The sequence below is a fragment of the Podarcis vaucheri genome (genome assembly GCF_965113315.1).
Source record: "Podarcis vaucheri genome assembly, chromosome: 7".
Lineage (NCBI taxonomy): Eukaryota > Metazoa > Chordata > Lepidosauria > Squamata > Lacertidae > Podarcis > Podarcis vaucheri.
The window spans coordinates 91,478,077-91,492,181 of NC_138765.1; positions in this window are offsets into that span (position 1 = coordinate 91,478,077).

The following is a 14,105-nucleotide window of genomic DNA, read 5'->3' on the forward strand; positions in this document are numbered from 1 at the left end:
ATGCTGAAACCTACAAGAATATGAGGGGAGGGGAGAATATCAGGCAGAACCGCTTGTAAAGAGCATTAGAATTCAGACCTACAATTACTGCTATCACTCCAATTTGAAGCTCAAAGAGAACTCCCCCCCTCCACTCCTCCCTCAAGTGGGTCACTGAACGGAGCTCTGAGGGTCAAGCAGGACAATTGCAGATGGCCAATCCCGTGGTCCACCCATGTGCCTTGTAGCTTAAAGGCTCATTAGATGAAACCCAACAAGACCTCCGTGCCCAGAAGCCGCCTGTTTTGCCAGCAGCACTAATACACGCTCCCGTTTTAGCCCTGCTGGCTCAGGGCACAGCCTGCCAGTTTAATTGAATCTGGAAGGACATAATACACAGGGGATTGGGGATGAAAACTAATGAAACACTAAAGTGAATTAAAAAAAAAAATCCAAAAGGATTAATGTACAATAGCAAACCAGGGGCTCCAGGAACTAAGCTTCAGGGTTTAGCATGAGCTTTTGTAAGAAAGAAAGGGGAGGTGAAGAGTGTGTGCGAAACCGAGTAGCGAGACAACTGGCAGGATAAAGCTGACCAGTCACCATGTGACTGCAGCCATCACCTCAGCATTTGTCTTCCCAGGCACACCTTAGCATCAAAGCCCTTGCCCTTTAAAGAAGCAACACCATCAAGCTGTCATATGTCAACCTACTAGAATCTAGCAAGGCCAGATCAATCATATTGCAAGATTAGGTAATGTCAGCGCAGTTTCTGAGATGTCTGCTTTGCCATTGGGCCAGACCCACACTTGTTTTCTGGCATGGCCCCACAGCACACACACACACCCCTCCACAAAACACCCCAGAACCCTCCATGTGCATGGTTGTACTCTGGCCTCCCCTGTTAAGCGTGGAAAATAGATGACCCATCTTTTCCATTTATATGCTTGTTCAGTATAACAAACATTTGGTTATTCAGGCAGAGAAACTTGCACAAGGGGACTTCTTGGCAGACTGAGCAGATGAAAATGAATTTGTACTTGTGTTACACATTCTGTAAATGTTTTTCACATTTACCAGAATGTTTACATAAGTGAATCAATCAGAAACCTACAAATGAAACATCTGGGTTTTCAAAATCATACATTTTCCTTATCCTGTGAGGGCTGTTTCGCCTCATGTGGCGTGTGATACTGTTGAGAGGTTTTTACAAGTTGGACAAAACTGACACAAACCATGGTGACTTCATCTGTCTTTTCTGCATTTTCCTGTATATGCTTTGAAAAAACAAAACTCCTTCTCTACAAATTCAACATGGAAACTTAAAAAGATACAACAAAATGATATAAAATTAACCAAAGCACCATAAGATGATAACTAAAAACCAATAAATGTTAAGCAGCTGCTTGTTAGGCCTGGCCTGCAAGTTGCAGTGTAAATATCTTGAGGTGGTGATGGAGTGACAACAGGATTGTGAGTGTGTGGACCTGTTCTAGAATAGAGCACCTCTGTGTTTTAGTCAGAACAGAAGAACAATGTATAAAATAAAGCTACAGTGGAGAGGTACTTCACATGAAGACCACAACAAGCTGGTCTCCACCCAGGGATGGCTCCAGATGTTTTACCGCTAGAGGCAAAACAGAGAATACTGCCCCCCTTCTGCTGCATGCCTGTCTGCCCACCACCACCCGGCAGTGGGCACATTGGCTTGCAGCGGGCACACAGCAGACGAGGAGGTGGCACCAGCAGCTAACCAGCAGAAGAGGCAGATTTCTGCCTCTCTCAGAAATCCAGAGCCTGGCGTCCTGGGGCAACTGCCTCACCTTGCCTCATGGCCCTGTCATCACCACATGGCAAGAATAACATATAGCTCAGGATAGGCCTTAGATGACCAGATCATTCAGTACAGAATACCCTCCTAAAAGTCATCAGATTTGGACCTTTTCAAATGTTACCATGATTATGCTCCTGCACATGTTAAGAGATGTCTGCGCAAGGAGGGGCAGTGAAGAGAGACCATTTCTTTAGGTGGCACAAACCCAGTTTGAGGGAATGCAAGCAGTGTGATCATAAATGTGTCTACAAATAGTACATTTGGACTGGACCACCCTGCCTCAAAAAGCTCTGTAACTCACCACCAGTCACTTCCCCTCCTGCTCACCATCGTAGCAGCTATTGGCCATTACTCCTCAGGACTAGAAGACTGTTCTAGTACAAAGCTTCTGTAAAACCAAGGTAGTCGACTGGCACTCCTGGGTGAAATATCTTACACTGGTGTTGGTGTTTCTTTGGAGAAGCCAGGAACACAAGATTCCTTGCTGGTGTAAAGCAGAATAGCTTCAGGGCATGACTGACCAGACAAATATTTGACTCAGGGAGCTTAGCATGGGGGGAAAGGTCAGGATCATTTCTCTACAGTCCATTGAGTAAGAAATGTACTATGAGTAAAGTCAAAAGCAGTTAATCACATTGTCCAATCTGTAACAGAGATTTCAAGAGTGTTGGAATTATTAGACTTGATAACTATTCTCCCTCCCCCTCTCCATTTTCATTGGTGTTGAGGACAACTTTTATGCCTACCTTAACAGAGTTTGTGCATGACAGAGTACAATTAACTGTGGATTTAACGGCCACTTAGACATTGGGGTGAAGTTCTCTGTTAATCTTTTGAGCACATTATCATCACATTATTGATACTCAAGCCCAGTCCAGTTATGGTTTCCATTCTGTTAAATTTGCGTGATCTTAGCCTGGTAAGGCATTTTGCAAAAACAACACATTTCTTTCCAATTTTGTTAACTGTGGCATTATCACCTCTTACCTAATGGATGGCATGAATGACATGGTTGCCTCTTACTACAGGTCTGCCACCTGATTAGAGTGGGAAAGAAAAGATTTAAATTCATTGTCTTTGTGTAAATGACACAGCTCAAAATATCCCCAATGGGAAACAACTACTGAAGCACAACAATAAATCCAATATTCTCCCTCATCCTTCCTTCCCTTTTGCCTTGAAAAGCTGTGAATGGACTCATGCAGAAGACAAGTTGGCAAGTTGCAAAATTCAGGGAGAGCAGAAGTATTCTTAAAAATGACCACTATTTTGAATTATGGGAGAGAGACCCAAGGAGGGCACAACACATGCAGACATAATTGCTAAAATGGTATGTTAAGCTTGCTTTATTTACTTATCTTTGGAAAAAATACAATTCACTTTAGCCACTACTGCAGGAACCCAAAACATAAGATTATGAAAACACATACCAAAGAAGGAAAACGAGATCAATAAATCATTTATTTAAAGTAAGCATTTTATATCACATATGTATGACATTCAGAATTGTTTTTGCTTATGTATTTAAAAAGCTACTACCATTAAGCATTATTACCTTAATGTACACACAAACACACAATTATCTAATGGAGAGCCATATAGGTAGGGAGACAGGAGAAGAATAACTTGGCTTCTCTTCAGATCGTATAAAGACAAGAGAAGAAACATAACAATGAATGTCAATGGCTACCACCATCACCACAGTAAAACAGAAGTCAGTGGAATACATATTTCAGCACATCTTATCTAATGGTATATCCAAAGCAATGACAACAAACAGAGGAATTATAAGGAAATATTGTTAGGGATTTTCTGGGCTCAAAAAACACGGTTGTTAATGTTGTCAAACTGGGGGGGAGGGGTGTCGGTATCGTACAAGATTGCTAGGGTTCATATGGAAACTGACCAGGTTGCTGAAGCTACCTTTGAAGAGCTTGGAACCATGTTTGTTTATTGTGACGTCCTCCACCATTCCTACTTACATGTCACATGAAAAAGAGGACAAAAAAGGATACATATGCATAAAAATCACATATGATTATTTACATGCATGGATTCAAATTTACTGCTATTTAAAAATAATTTTCCATAGTGGGTAAGTGTGACCTGTCTGCTGTCTGCTGTCCAGGTGCTTTTGATGGACAATTTCAAGATCCCCGCTCTCCCTTCTTATAATTCTTTAGACTGGACTTAAATTGGACAGCCCTTCAGATGGCCAGTCAAATGTTTGCAGAGTGAGAAATCAAAAAGAATTGACTGATGCTGTCATGAAAGGTTACCACAGGGATGGGGGACCTGTGGCCTACTGTATATGTTCTTAAACTCCAACTCCCACCATCTCTGAACATTTGACTTGTTAGCAGGTGCTGATGGGAGTTGGCATCCAATGACGGAAGGGCCACAGGTTTCTTATCCCTGGCTTAGATGACATACCAGACAGGAAGCAAGACAACAGCTTTATTGTCTCTCTCCTACAATAACAACAGATTCAAGGAACTCCCCAATCCATTCAGATACATCTACATCTCGGGCCAGCTGGGCTGCGTATTCACTAGACATTTAAAGCACAAGGAAAAGGTTGTGCCCTTAACAAACTACAGCTCCCAGGAGATGATAGATAGATGATAGATAGATAGATAGATAGATAGATAGATAGATAGATGATGATAGATAGATAGATAGATAGATAGATAGATAGATAGATAGATAGATAGATAGATTTGGGGGGGAGTCATTTGCTTTAAATATATACTGCATACACAGCCCTCGTGACACTATCCACATCTACATTGGGAGGTTCTCCTGTGCAAAGCCCACTGGAATCAGAAGGGAAGCTACTTCCATTTCAACAAAGCTCGTACAGGAAAACTTCCCAGGGGATTGTGCCCAATATTAATTGGCAATTTCCTTATGGATCTCCTCAGGCCCTTCTAAATTGCAATACTTCTGAGAAGGAAGGCCTGCAACAACAAGAAATAAAGCCTTCTGCTCCATTTTCTGCCAGGTCTGGTGGTGTCCTAAGAAGCCAAGAACTCTGAGGTAAAGTGAAGCATCCTAATGCCCTTCATCAATAGTGTATCCCTTTGGTTGCCGTAAAGGGATGTGGGTGGCGCTGTGGTCTAAACCACAGAGCCTAGGGCTTGATGATCAGAAGGTCGGCGGTTTGAATCCGATGGGGTAAGCTCCCGTTGCTTGGTTCCAGCTCCTGCCAACCTAGCAATTCAAAAGCACACAGTGCAAGTAGATCAATAGGTACCGCTCCAGCGGGAAGGTAAATGATGTTTCCGTGCGCTGCTCTGGTTTGCCAGAAGTGGCTTAGTCATGCTGGCCACATGACCCGGAAGCTGTATGCGGACAAACGCCAGCTCCCTCGGCCAGTAAAGCGAGATGAGCACCTCAACCAGAGCACCCAGAGTCATTCGCGACTGGACCTAACAGTCAGGGTCCCTTTACCTTTACCTTTACTTTGGTTGCCGTAGTTACCAGAGCCCTTTTGTAAGTGGGGAGGGGGCCATCTTCTGGAGGAGACAGAACGGCTGTAGTGCAAGGACAAGTTCAGCTGACAGAGCGGAAAGTGGGAGCAGGAGAGGAATCAGAAGGGAGAGGATTAGAGATAAATACACCAGCAAATCCCTCCCATGATCGGATAACAAACTTCCTCTGCGCTTAACATGCCTTTTCTTTTGACCACACAGCCCCCGGCTGAAATTCACTGATACAGACACATAGACTGCAGACGTGCCTACAGCTGCAACCACAATCATGCAGTTGTGAGACCCTATTCAGAGACACACACAGCTCCAGGGTTGGGCTAGATGACTCTTGGGCCATTTCCAACTCTTAAGATTCTGTGACTCTACCACTCCAGTTAGTTTCTGTTTGTAGAATTGTTGGTGATGAGGTGCCTCAAGCAGCAAAAATATATTGTGCTGGTCTTGTTCTTTTCATTGGGGAAGAGAGGGTTTTCCCTCCAGTGGTGAGAAATAACATATCTTTTGTGCAGAAGCCCACAAAGCACTTTTGTTCATCGTTTCAGGTGTTCCTGATCTAGAAGCAATATTCCCTCTGGCAATCCTTTAATTCTGAACCTTCAGCATTTCTCCCTTTAATTCTATGTTTTTTAACAGACAACACAGAATCATAGTAACATGGATTCATAGGGTAAGAAGGGCCCCCTAGGGTCATCTAGTCCAACCCTCTGCAATGCAGGAATCTCAGCTAAAGCATCCATGACAGATGGCCATCCAACCTCTGCTTAAAAACCTCAAAGAAAGGAGTCCACCACCTCTCGTGGGAGTCTGTTCCAGGGCCAAACAGCTCTTACTGTCAAAAAAAAATTTCCGAATGTTTAGTTCTTGTAACTTGAAGCCATTGGTTTGAGTCCTACCCTCCAGAGCAGGAGAAAATAAGAAAACATGGCAGGGAGGGGCCTGAAAGTCTGTAGGAAGTTTTGAAGGGAAGGTTTAATATCGTTTAAGAAATGCTGAGAGTGCTTATGATCAATCAAACTTAAATACAGAGTCACACTTGTTAAAACAAAAGCAAACACCATCACACAATTTCTAACAATATTAGTTAAGATATGAAATAAATATACAAAATTCCTGAGATACTTGAATGATGAAGATGAAGGTTGTTGTTATTTTTTAAGGAGAAAGGGGGTTTCTAAGGTTTTGTAAAATAGCCTCTCGGGAGTACAGGCACCTTTCTCAGGCTGGTAGAACCTGCAAGATCCTTCCCCAGTATGGTGGCCTTCAGACGTTAGTGACTACAATTCCTGTCTATCTCAGGCAATGCTGCCATGTGCTGCTGGTGAGTTTTGTAGTCTAAAACATCGGGAAGAAACCAATCTGGGAAAGCCTGACACACACCAGTGTCTTCAGGGGGATGTAAAGGTAAAGGTAAAGGGACCCAATCATCTCGCTTTATTGGCTGAGGGAGCCGGCGTACAGCTTGACTAAGCGAACTCTTGACTCTTGGCGAACCAGAGCAGCACACTGAAACGCCGTTTACTTTCCCGCCGGAGTGGTACCTATTTATCTACTTGCACTTTGATGTGCTTTCAAACTGCTAGGTTGGCAGGAGCAGGGACCGAACAACGGGAGCTCACCCCATCGCGGGGATTCAAACCGCCGACCTTCTGATCAGCAAGTCCTAGGCTCTGTGGTTTAACCCACAGCGCCACCCGCGTCCCTCAGGGGGATGAAAAGGGGCCAAATAGCACTGAATAGGTCTCAGCCAAACCAGTTTGGGAGTCCAGGATGATGGTTTCACAACTGCCACGCCCAATTTCTCCTCACCTAGTAGCTACGTGTCCTTTCGGTACTTGATGCAACCAGGAAGAGTTTCACCTCCTTCAGATGAATTATAGGGAGAGCTCTGGCAGCGGCTTTGTACAGAATAATGTTCAGCTCATCTCGAAGTGAACAGCTAGAAAAGAATATATCTAGCAAAATATATGGCCACTAGTAGACCCTTGTGGTGGGATGCTAAAGAGAAAGTAGACCCCAGTGGAGTAAAGTTTTTAAGCTATTTCTCACTCCATAATTCTAACCAAGGGGTAGGCAATTATCCTCCAAATGTTGTTGGACTACAGCTCCCATCAGCTCTAACCATTGGCCATGCTGGCTGGGGCTGTTGGGAGTTCAACAACATCCAAGGGCTAAAGGTTCCCCAACCCTGTCCTAATCTAAGGAGCGTGACTCAGGCAGTTACTCACACACAAAAATTGAGAATATAGGTAATGAGGTGTCATGGAAAATGACTCTGAAGTGGGTCAGCAGAAGTCTGTCTAAGGGACCCAGCAGAAGAAGACTTGATTTCAAGCCAGGAGTTCAGACCAGAAGCAACATCTCCATGAGGTGTAGAGCCAGTGTGGTGTAGTGGTTAAGAGCGGTGGACTTGTAATCTGGTGAACCGGGTTCGCATCTCCGCTCCTCCACATGCAGCTGCTGGGTGACCTTGGGCCAGTCAAACTTCTCTCAAGTCTCTCAGCCCCACTCACCTCACAGAGGGTTTGTTGGGGGGGGGGGGAGAAAGGTGATTGTTAGCTGCTTTGAGACTCCTTAGGGTAGTGATAAAGCGGGATATCAAATCCAAACTCTTCTTCTTCCACGTTCACACCTACCACCAAAGAACCTTCCTCCACTGGACTCTTTTGGCAGACATGGCAGAAGATGCTCCTAAAAGCCCCTCAGCAAGGCCAGAATGAATGGATCTAGTTTCTAGTGTGCAACATTTATGTCACCTCAAAGTGCCAGATGTGGACTGAGCAGCAATGCAGCCAGTACAGACCAAATCAATCACATAGCCACTTCTCCATGCTAGAGATGGCGGAACAATTTCATGCCAGTGGCATTGTCATGCAAACCTACCTAATTCATACTCCCCTAAACAATAAGTGAATGAAAAATGCACCTATCCTTCAAAATTCAGACTTCTCCAAATTTTGTAATGCAATTTTCCAACAAAAAACATGTTCAAAAACAAATTAGGTTAAAAGGTGCATAAAATGCATATATTTGTGACTATAACATACAAAAATGCATTACAGGGGATATTGCTACCCAAAATATGTATATTAGGCAACATTGCATACAAAATTATAAATATTTGGGGATTAATATGCTAGCAAAGTGACCTAGACAGCATCTTAAAAAGTAGAGACATCACCCTGCTAACAAAGGTCCGTATAGTAAAAGCTATGGTATTCCCAGTAGTAATGTATGGAAGTGAGAGCTGGACCATAAAGAAGGCTGATCGCCAAAGAATTGATGCTTTTGAATTATGGTGCTGGAGGAGACTCTTGAGAGTCCCATGGACCGCAAGAAGAACAAACCAATCCATTCTTAAGGAAATCAGCCCTGAGTGCTCACTGGAAGGACAGATCCTGCTGATCGGTACGATTACTGAGCTTATTTTTAAGGAAAGTATTGCCTTTTAACTTAAAAAAAAAAACATTTCTGTACTGATTTATTTCAAATTAGAAAGGATTCAGTAAAATAAATCAATGAACAATTAACAACTGCCAGTAGCCAGGCTCCCTGGCTTCCTGTCCTTCAATTCAAGTCCATGGGTAAGCTAAAGGTAAAGGACCCCTGGGCAGTTAAGTCCAGTCAAATTTGCATGAGGAGAAACTCATCACTAACCCCACTGGTTTATCACCCACTATTGCAACATACAGCACAAAACCTCCAGATAAAAACCTGGCAAGCCAAAGATCTACACCAGGCTTCCTCAACCTCAGCCCCCCAGATGTTTTGAGACTACAATTCCCATCATCCCTGAGCACTGGTCCAGCTAGCTAGGGATCATGGGAGTTGTAGGCCAAAAACATCTGGAGGGCCGAGGTTGAGGAAGCCTGATCTACACTGTCTAAAAGACTTCTACAAAAACAACAAACCCATACCAACACAAAAAATGCAAGACAAACTAGGGGACACCCATATACCTTGGCTAACACACCATCAACTTTTTTAACAACCCAGCAGTAAAATCAGCAGCCACTAGGCCCCTGACCACCTTCAAAAACCTTCTCCTGACAGTAGAGGGACATGGCTAAAAGGGATGGTATCCACAATATACAAAATACTGCTCCAAAATCCCACAAACCCCCTTGACGCAATGAACAATGGGAAAGAACAATGGGAGCACGACATAGGCTATGAAATGAACCCCACCCAATGGACTAGAATAATAAATAATAATAATAATAATAATAATAATAATAATAATAATAATAATAATAATAATTTATTATTTATAGCCTGCTCATCTGTTTGGGTTTCGCCAGCCACTCTGGGCAATTCCCAACGTAATATTAAAATAAAAGAGGTTTGATCTTCTTGCAGTCCATGGGACTCTCAAGAGTCTCCTCCAGCACCATAATTCAAAAGCATCAATTCTTCGGCGATCAGCCTTCTTTATGGTCCAGCTCTCACTTCCATACATCACTACTGGGAAAACCATGGCTTTTACTATACGGACCTTTGTTGGCAAGGTGATGTCTCTGCTTTTTAAGATGTTGTCTAGGTTTGCCATCGCCTTTCTCCCAAGGAGCAGGCGTCTTTTAATTTCGTGACTGCTGTCACCATCTGCACTGATCATGGAGCCCAAGAAAGTAAAATCTCTCACTGCCTCCATTTCTTCCCCATCTATTTGCCAGGAGGTGATGGGCCCAGTGGCCATGATCTTCGTTTTTTTGATGTTGAGCTTCAGACCATATTTTGCGCTCTCCTCTTTCACCCTCATTAAAAGGTTCTTTAATTCCTCTTCACTTTCTGCCATCAAGGTTGTGTCATCTGCATATCTGAGGTTGTTGATATTTCTTCCGGCAATCTTAATTCCGGCTTGGGATTCATCCAGCCCAGCCTTTCGCATGATGAATTCTGCATATAAGTTAAATAAGCAGGGAGACAATATACAGCCTTGCCGTACTCCTTTCCCAATTTGGAACCAATCAGTTGTTCCATATCCAGTTCTAACTGTAGCTTCTTGTCCCACATAGAGATTTCGCAGGAGACAGATGAGGTGATCAGGCACTCCCATTTCTTTAAGAACTTGCCATAGTTTGCTGTGGTCAACACAGTCAAAGGCTTTTGCATAGTCAATGAAGCAGAAGCCTTCTTTGAAGTTTTATACAAGGAGAAGGGGACGACAGAGAATGAGATGGTTGGATGGTGTTCTTGAAGCTACTAGCATGAGTTTGATCAAACTGCGGGAGGCAGTGGAGGACAGAAGTGCCTGGCGTGCTCTGGTCCATGGGGTCACGAAGAGTCGGACACGACTAAATGACTAAACAACAACAAAAACTTCAAACATTAAAAACTTCCCTAAACAGGGCTGCCTTCAGATGTCTTCTAAAAGTCAGGTAGTTGTTTATTTCCTTGACATCTGGTGGGAGGGCGTTCCACAGGGCGGACGGCCCTCTGCCTGGTCTTGACCTCCCTTTAAGTCCATCTCAGCCAAAAGAAGGGAACTCACTCTGAAAACCACCTACAGTTGGTACTTAACATCATGGAAACTTCACCCAGGAACTTCACCAAGATGTTGGAGAGGCTGCACCTCCACATGTGGCAGGAATGCTCTAAAATCCAACCCTTCTGGAGAGCAGTCCTACAAGAGATATGCAAAATAACTAAACAGGTATTAGAACTCATCCCAGAACTGACCCTACTGAACATCTTCCAATATCACAGTGACCACTCACATTATTCAGAGCTTATAACCCATCTACTATCAGCAGCCAGAAGCCTCATAGCCAGACACTGGAGAGACCTGTCAGGAGTAAACATGGACCAATGGTCTCAAATTGTATGGGAAACGGCCTTACTAGAAAAGCTAACCAATAAACTGAAACTGACACTGAGACAAATAGAAGAGGACTCCTTCACCCCAGTATGGGTCCCCTTTATCACATAAACAGCCCAACAAGACAACAACAAGAATCCACCGACAGCATATGAATCAATCTGGCTTCCCTGACCCAACAAGCCCTCCCCCCACTCACAAATGCAGCCAACTACAGACAACCAACCACACCCTGGACTCCCCCAATCCCTGTCACTACCAAGGAAATGTAACAAGCAAATAGAAAGAGAAGCTACCCAGTTCATGCTGACACAAAACCCCACACATACACTATACAAAGCCTCACCACCCCACCTCTCCTCTCTCCCCTCTTCTTCCCCAACCTTAGACTGTACTCAACACTAATGTCTCACAACAAACGTAACTGATGTGTAAGAAAGACTGCACAACCTGAAAAAGAGAGAGAAGGCATGTACTTTTGTAAACCAAGAAAATCTTTAATAAAAAAAGAGGGGAAAACTTTCAAGAAATTGGAGGGCAGAATTCAGCACAGGACTTCTGCAACAATAGGTACAGGAAGTGGAGGAGGAAATTGGTGCACATGAATGGAGGCGGGGAGGGCATGGGGAATACAAGTGTGACCTTTGAACTGAACTGGTAGCCAGCCTAAGACAACCTGCTGAACTCATGGCTGTGGCAAGATCTGAACCAGGGACTTCCCAGCTCACACTTTTAACCACTGTATGACATCACAAGCTCTGGTATAAAATTCCTATTCACCTGAGGGGATTAAAAGAATAAAATAAAATGCATAGTACAGTCTTAAAATACGTTTCAATGGTAGGATGGTTAGATGAGTATTGCCAAGTGGTTTACACCACAAACAGCCTAGCCAAAGTCAACGCATCCAACCGTTTTGATCATGTATGAGCCAAAGTCATTTATGAGGCTATAAAGGGATCACTCACACTGTACTGGATCACATACTGCATTGAACTATGGTTTGGCAAGATGTGCATGAGCACATGAGAGCCTGTGAGCCTTGAGCTGACACTCTTCTCTTTCTCCTGTATAGCTGGGAGGAGAAGTTTTGCAGCCTTGTAACAATTCTCTACAACCCTGGTCTTCAACTGGTGGGTTGTGACCCACCAGTGGGTCGTGGCCTGATCCAAGGTGGGTCACAACACTACCACCATGCAAATATTAAGATTGCAGACCCTCCAAGCGTCCCTATTTTCTAGGGACATCCCTGATTTTGAGACAAAGTCCTGATTTCTGAGTTTTCCTTGAATGTGCCACTTTTCCTTAAAAGGTCAAAGACCCCTGACAGTTAAGTCCAGTCGCAGACGACTCTGGGGTTGCGGCACTTATCTCGCTTTACTGGCTGAGGGAGCCAACGTTTGTCCGCACACAGTTTTTCCGGGTCATGTGACCAGCATGACTAAGCCACTTCTGGTGAAACCAGAGCAGCGCACGGAAAACGCCGTTTACCTTCCCACCGGAGTGGTACCTATTTATCTACTTGCACTTTGATGTGCTTTCGAACTGCTAGGTTGGCAGGAGCAGGGACCGAGCAACAGGAGCTCACCCCGTCACGGGGATTCGAACCACCAACCTTCCAATTGGCAAGCCCTAGGCTAAGTGGTTTAGAGCACAGCGCCACCCAATATCCCCCACTTTTCCTTAGGATGTCTATTTTCACTGAAGAAATTTTGGAGGGTATGGAGTTATCCGATTCGTGAGCTGCCTGAAGGGAATCCTGTATAGGGAAATTTTTTAAATGTTTAATGTTTTATTGTGTTTTTTTATATGTTGGAAGCTGCCTCGGGTGGCTGGGGCAACCCAGTAAGATGTGTGGAGTATAAATAGTAAAATTATCTTTATGGAATGGTAAATCCCTATTTTCATCAGAGAAATGTTGGATGATACGAGATTAAGAAATGGGCCCACAAATGCACGTTTGGGTCATAGGTGGGTCCTGGGTCTGAAATGGTTGAAGATACTTGCTCTTCACTGACTAGCTCTCCAGGGTTCCAGATAGGAGCCTTTTCAGGTTGCGCCTGGAGAAGATGTCGATTGAACCTCTATGTGCAAAAGAGGACGCATTACCTTTGAAATGTGGTCCTTCCGTAAAACATACTTCACTTTCCTTGGATCTTGGTCTGTTGTGCCTTCAGCAATGAACAGAATTTGGTTATCTCCCCCCCTTCTTTTTTAAAAAAATCAACCAACAACACTTCTTTCCTGGCATAATTGTGTGGCTTGTGTGTTTGTGTGGTTCTGGGTGGTGAATTTTAACACCATGTTTTTCTCAACCAACTAATCTACTTTTCTGGCATAGTTTCTTTTGCTTTGGGCACATAATATCAGGGTTTTTGTGTGCATGTAAAGCATTCGTGCTTTGTCTGTACAAATGAGATCAGGTTCATTATTTGCTCTGAGGCAATAATCAAGAGCACAGGGAGTGCTGCCGTTCTCCAGTGAGGCTGCTGGGGTGAAGACTGCATTCCTTTGGGACTTTGGCTTTTTAACAGAGGAAGTGAAGAGCGTCATGAGTCGTGGAAATTGAGGGCACAGCATCATTAACTTACGTTAGAAACCAGTCAAGACTTTCTGGTTGACACCCCAAAATCTTGTTAAAAATGCCCTGTGCTCTTTAATGACTACAGCCACTCGTGATTTCAGTGGAGCATTTCACCTCCAAACGTCACACCCACGCTCAGCAGAGAATAGTTCAGCTAGCTCCCTGGTTTAGTTAGTCCAAAAAGGCTTTACAGTAGAATGACTCTCCCAAATTGACCCAACCAATGTACAAAGATACCATTTCAAATTTCTAAGAGTGGAGAGATTTCAGGAAAGGTGTACTAAGAAGCTGCAGGCTCCCAATTCAGTGGCAGACTTAACCGCAGGGAGAATCTCAGGGTTGCTTGCATAGCTTTGGAGGACTAAGCAGAGGCACTTAGGGCTGTCGCTGGCCATGTTG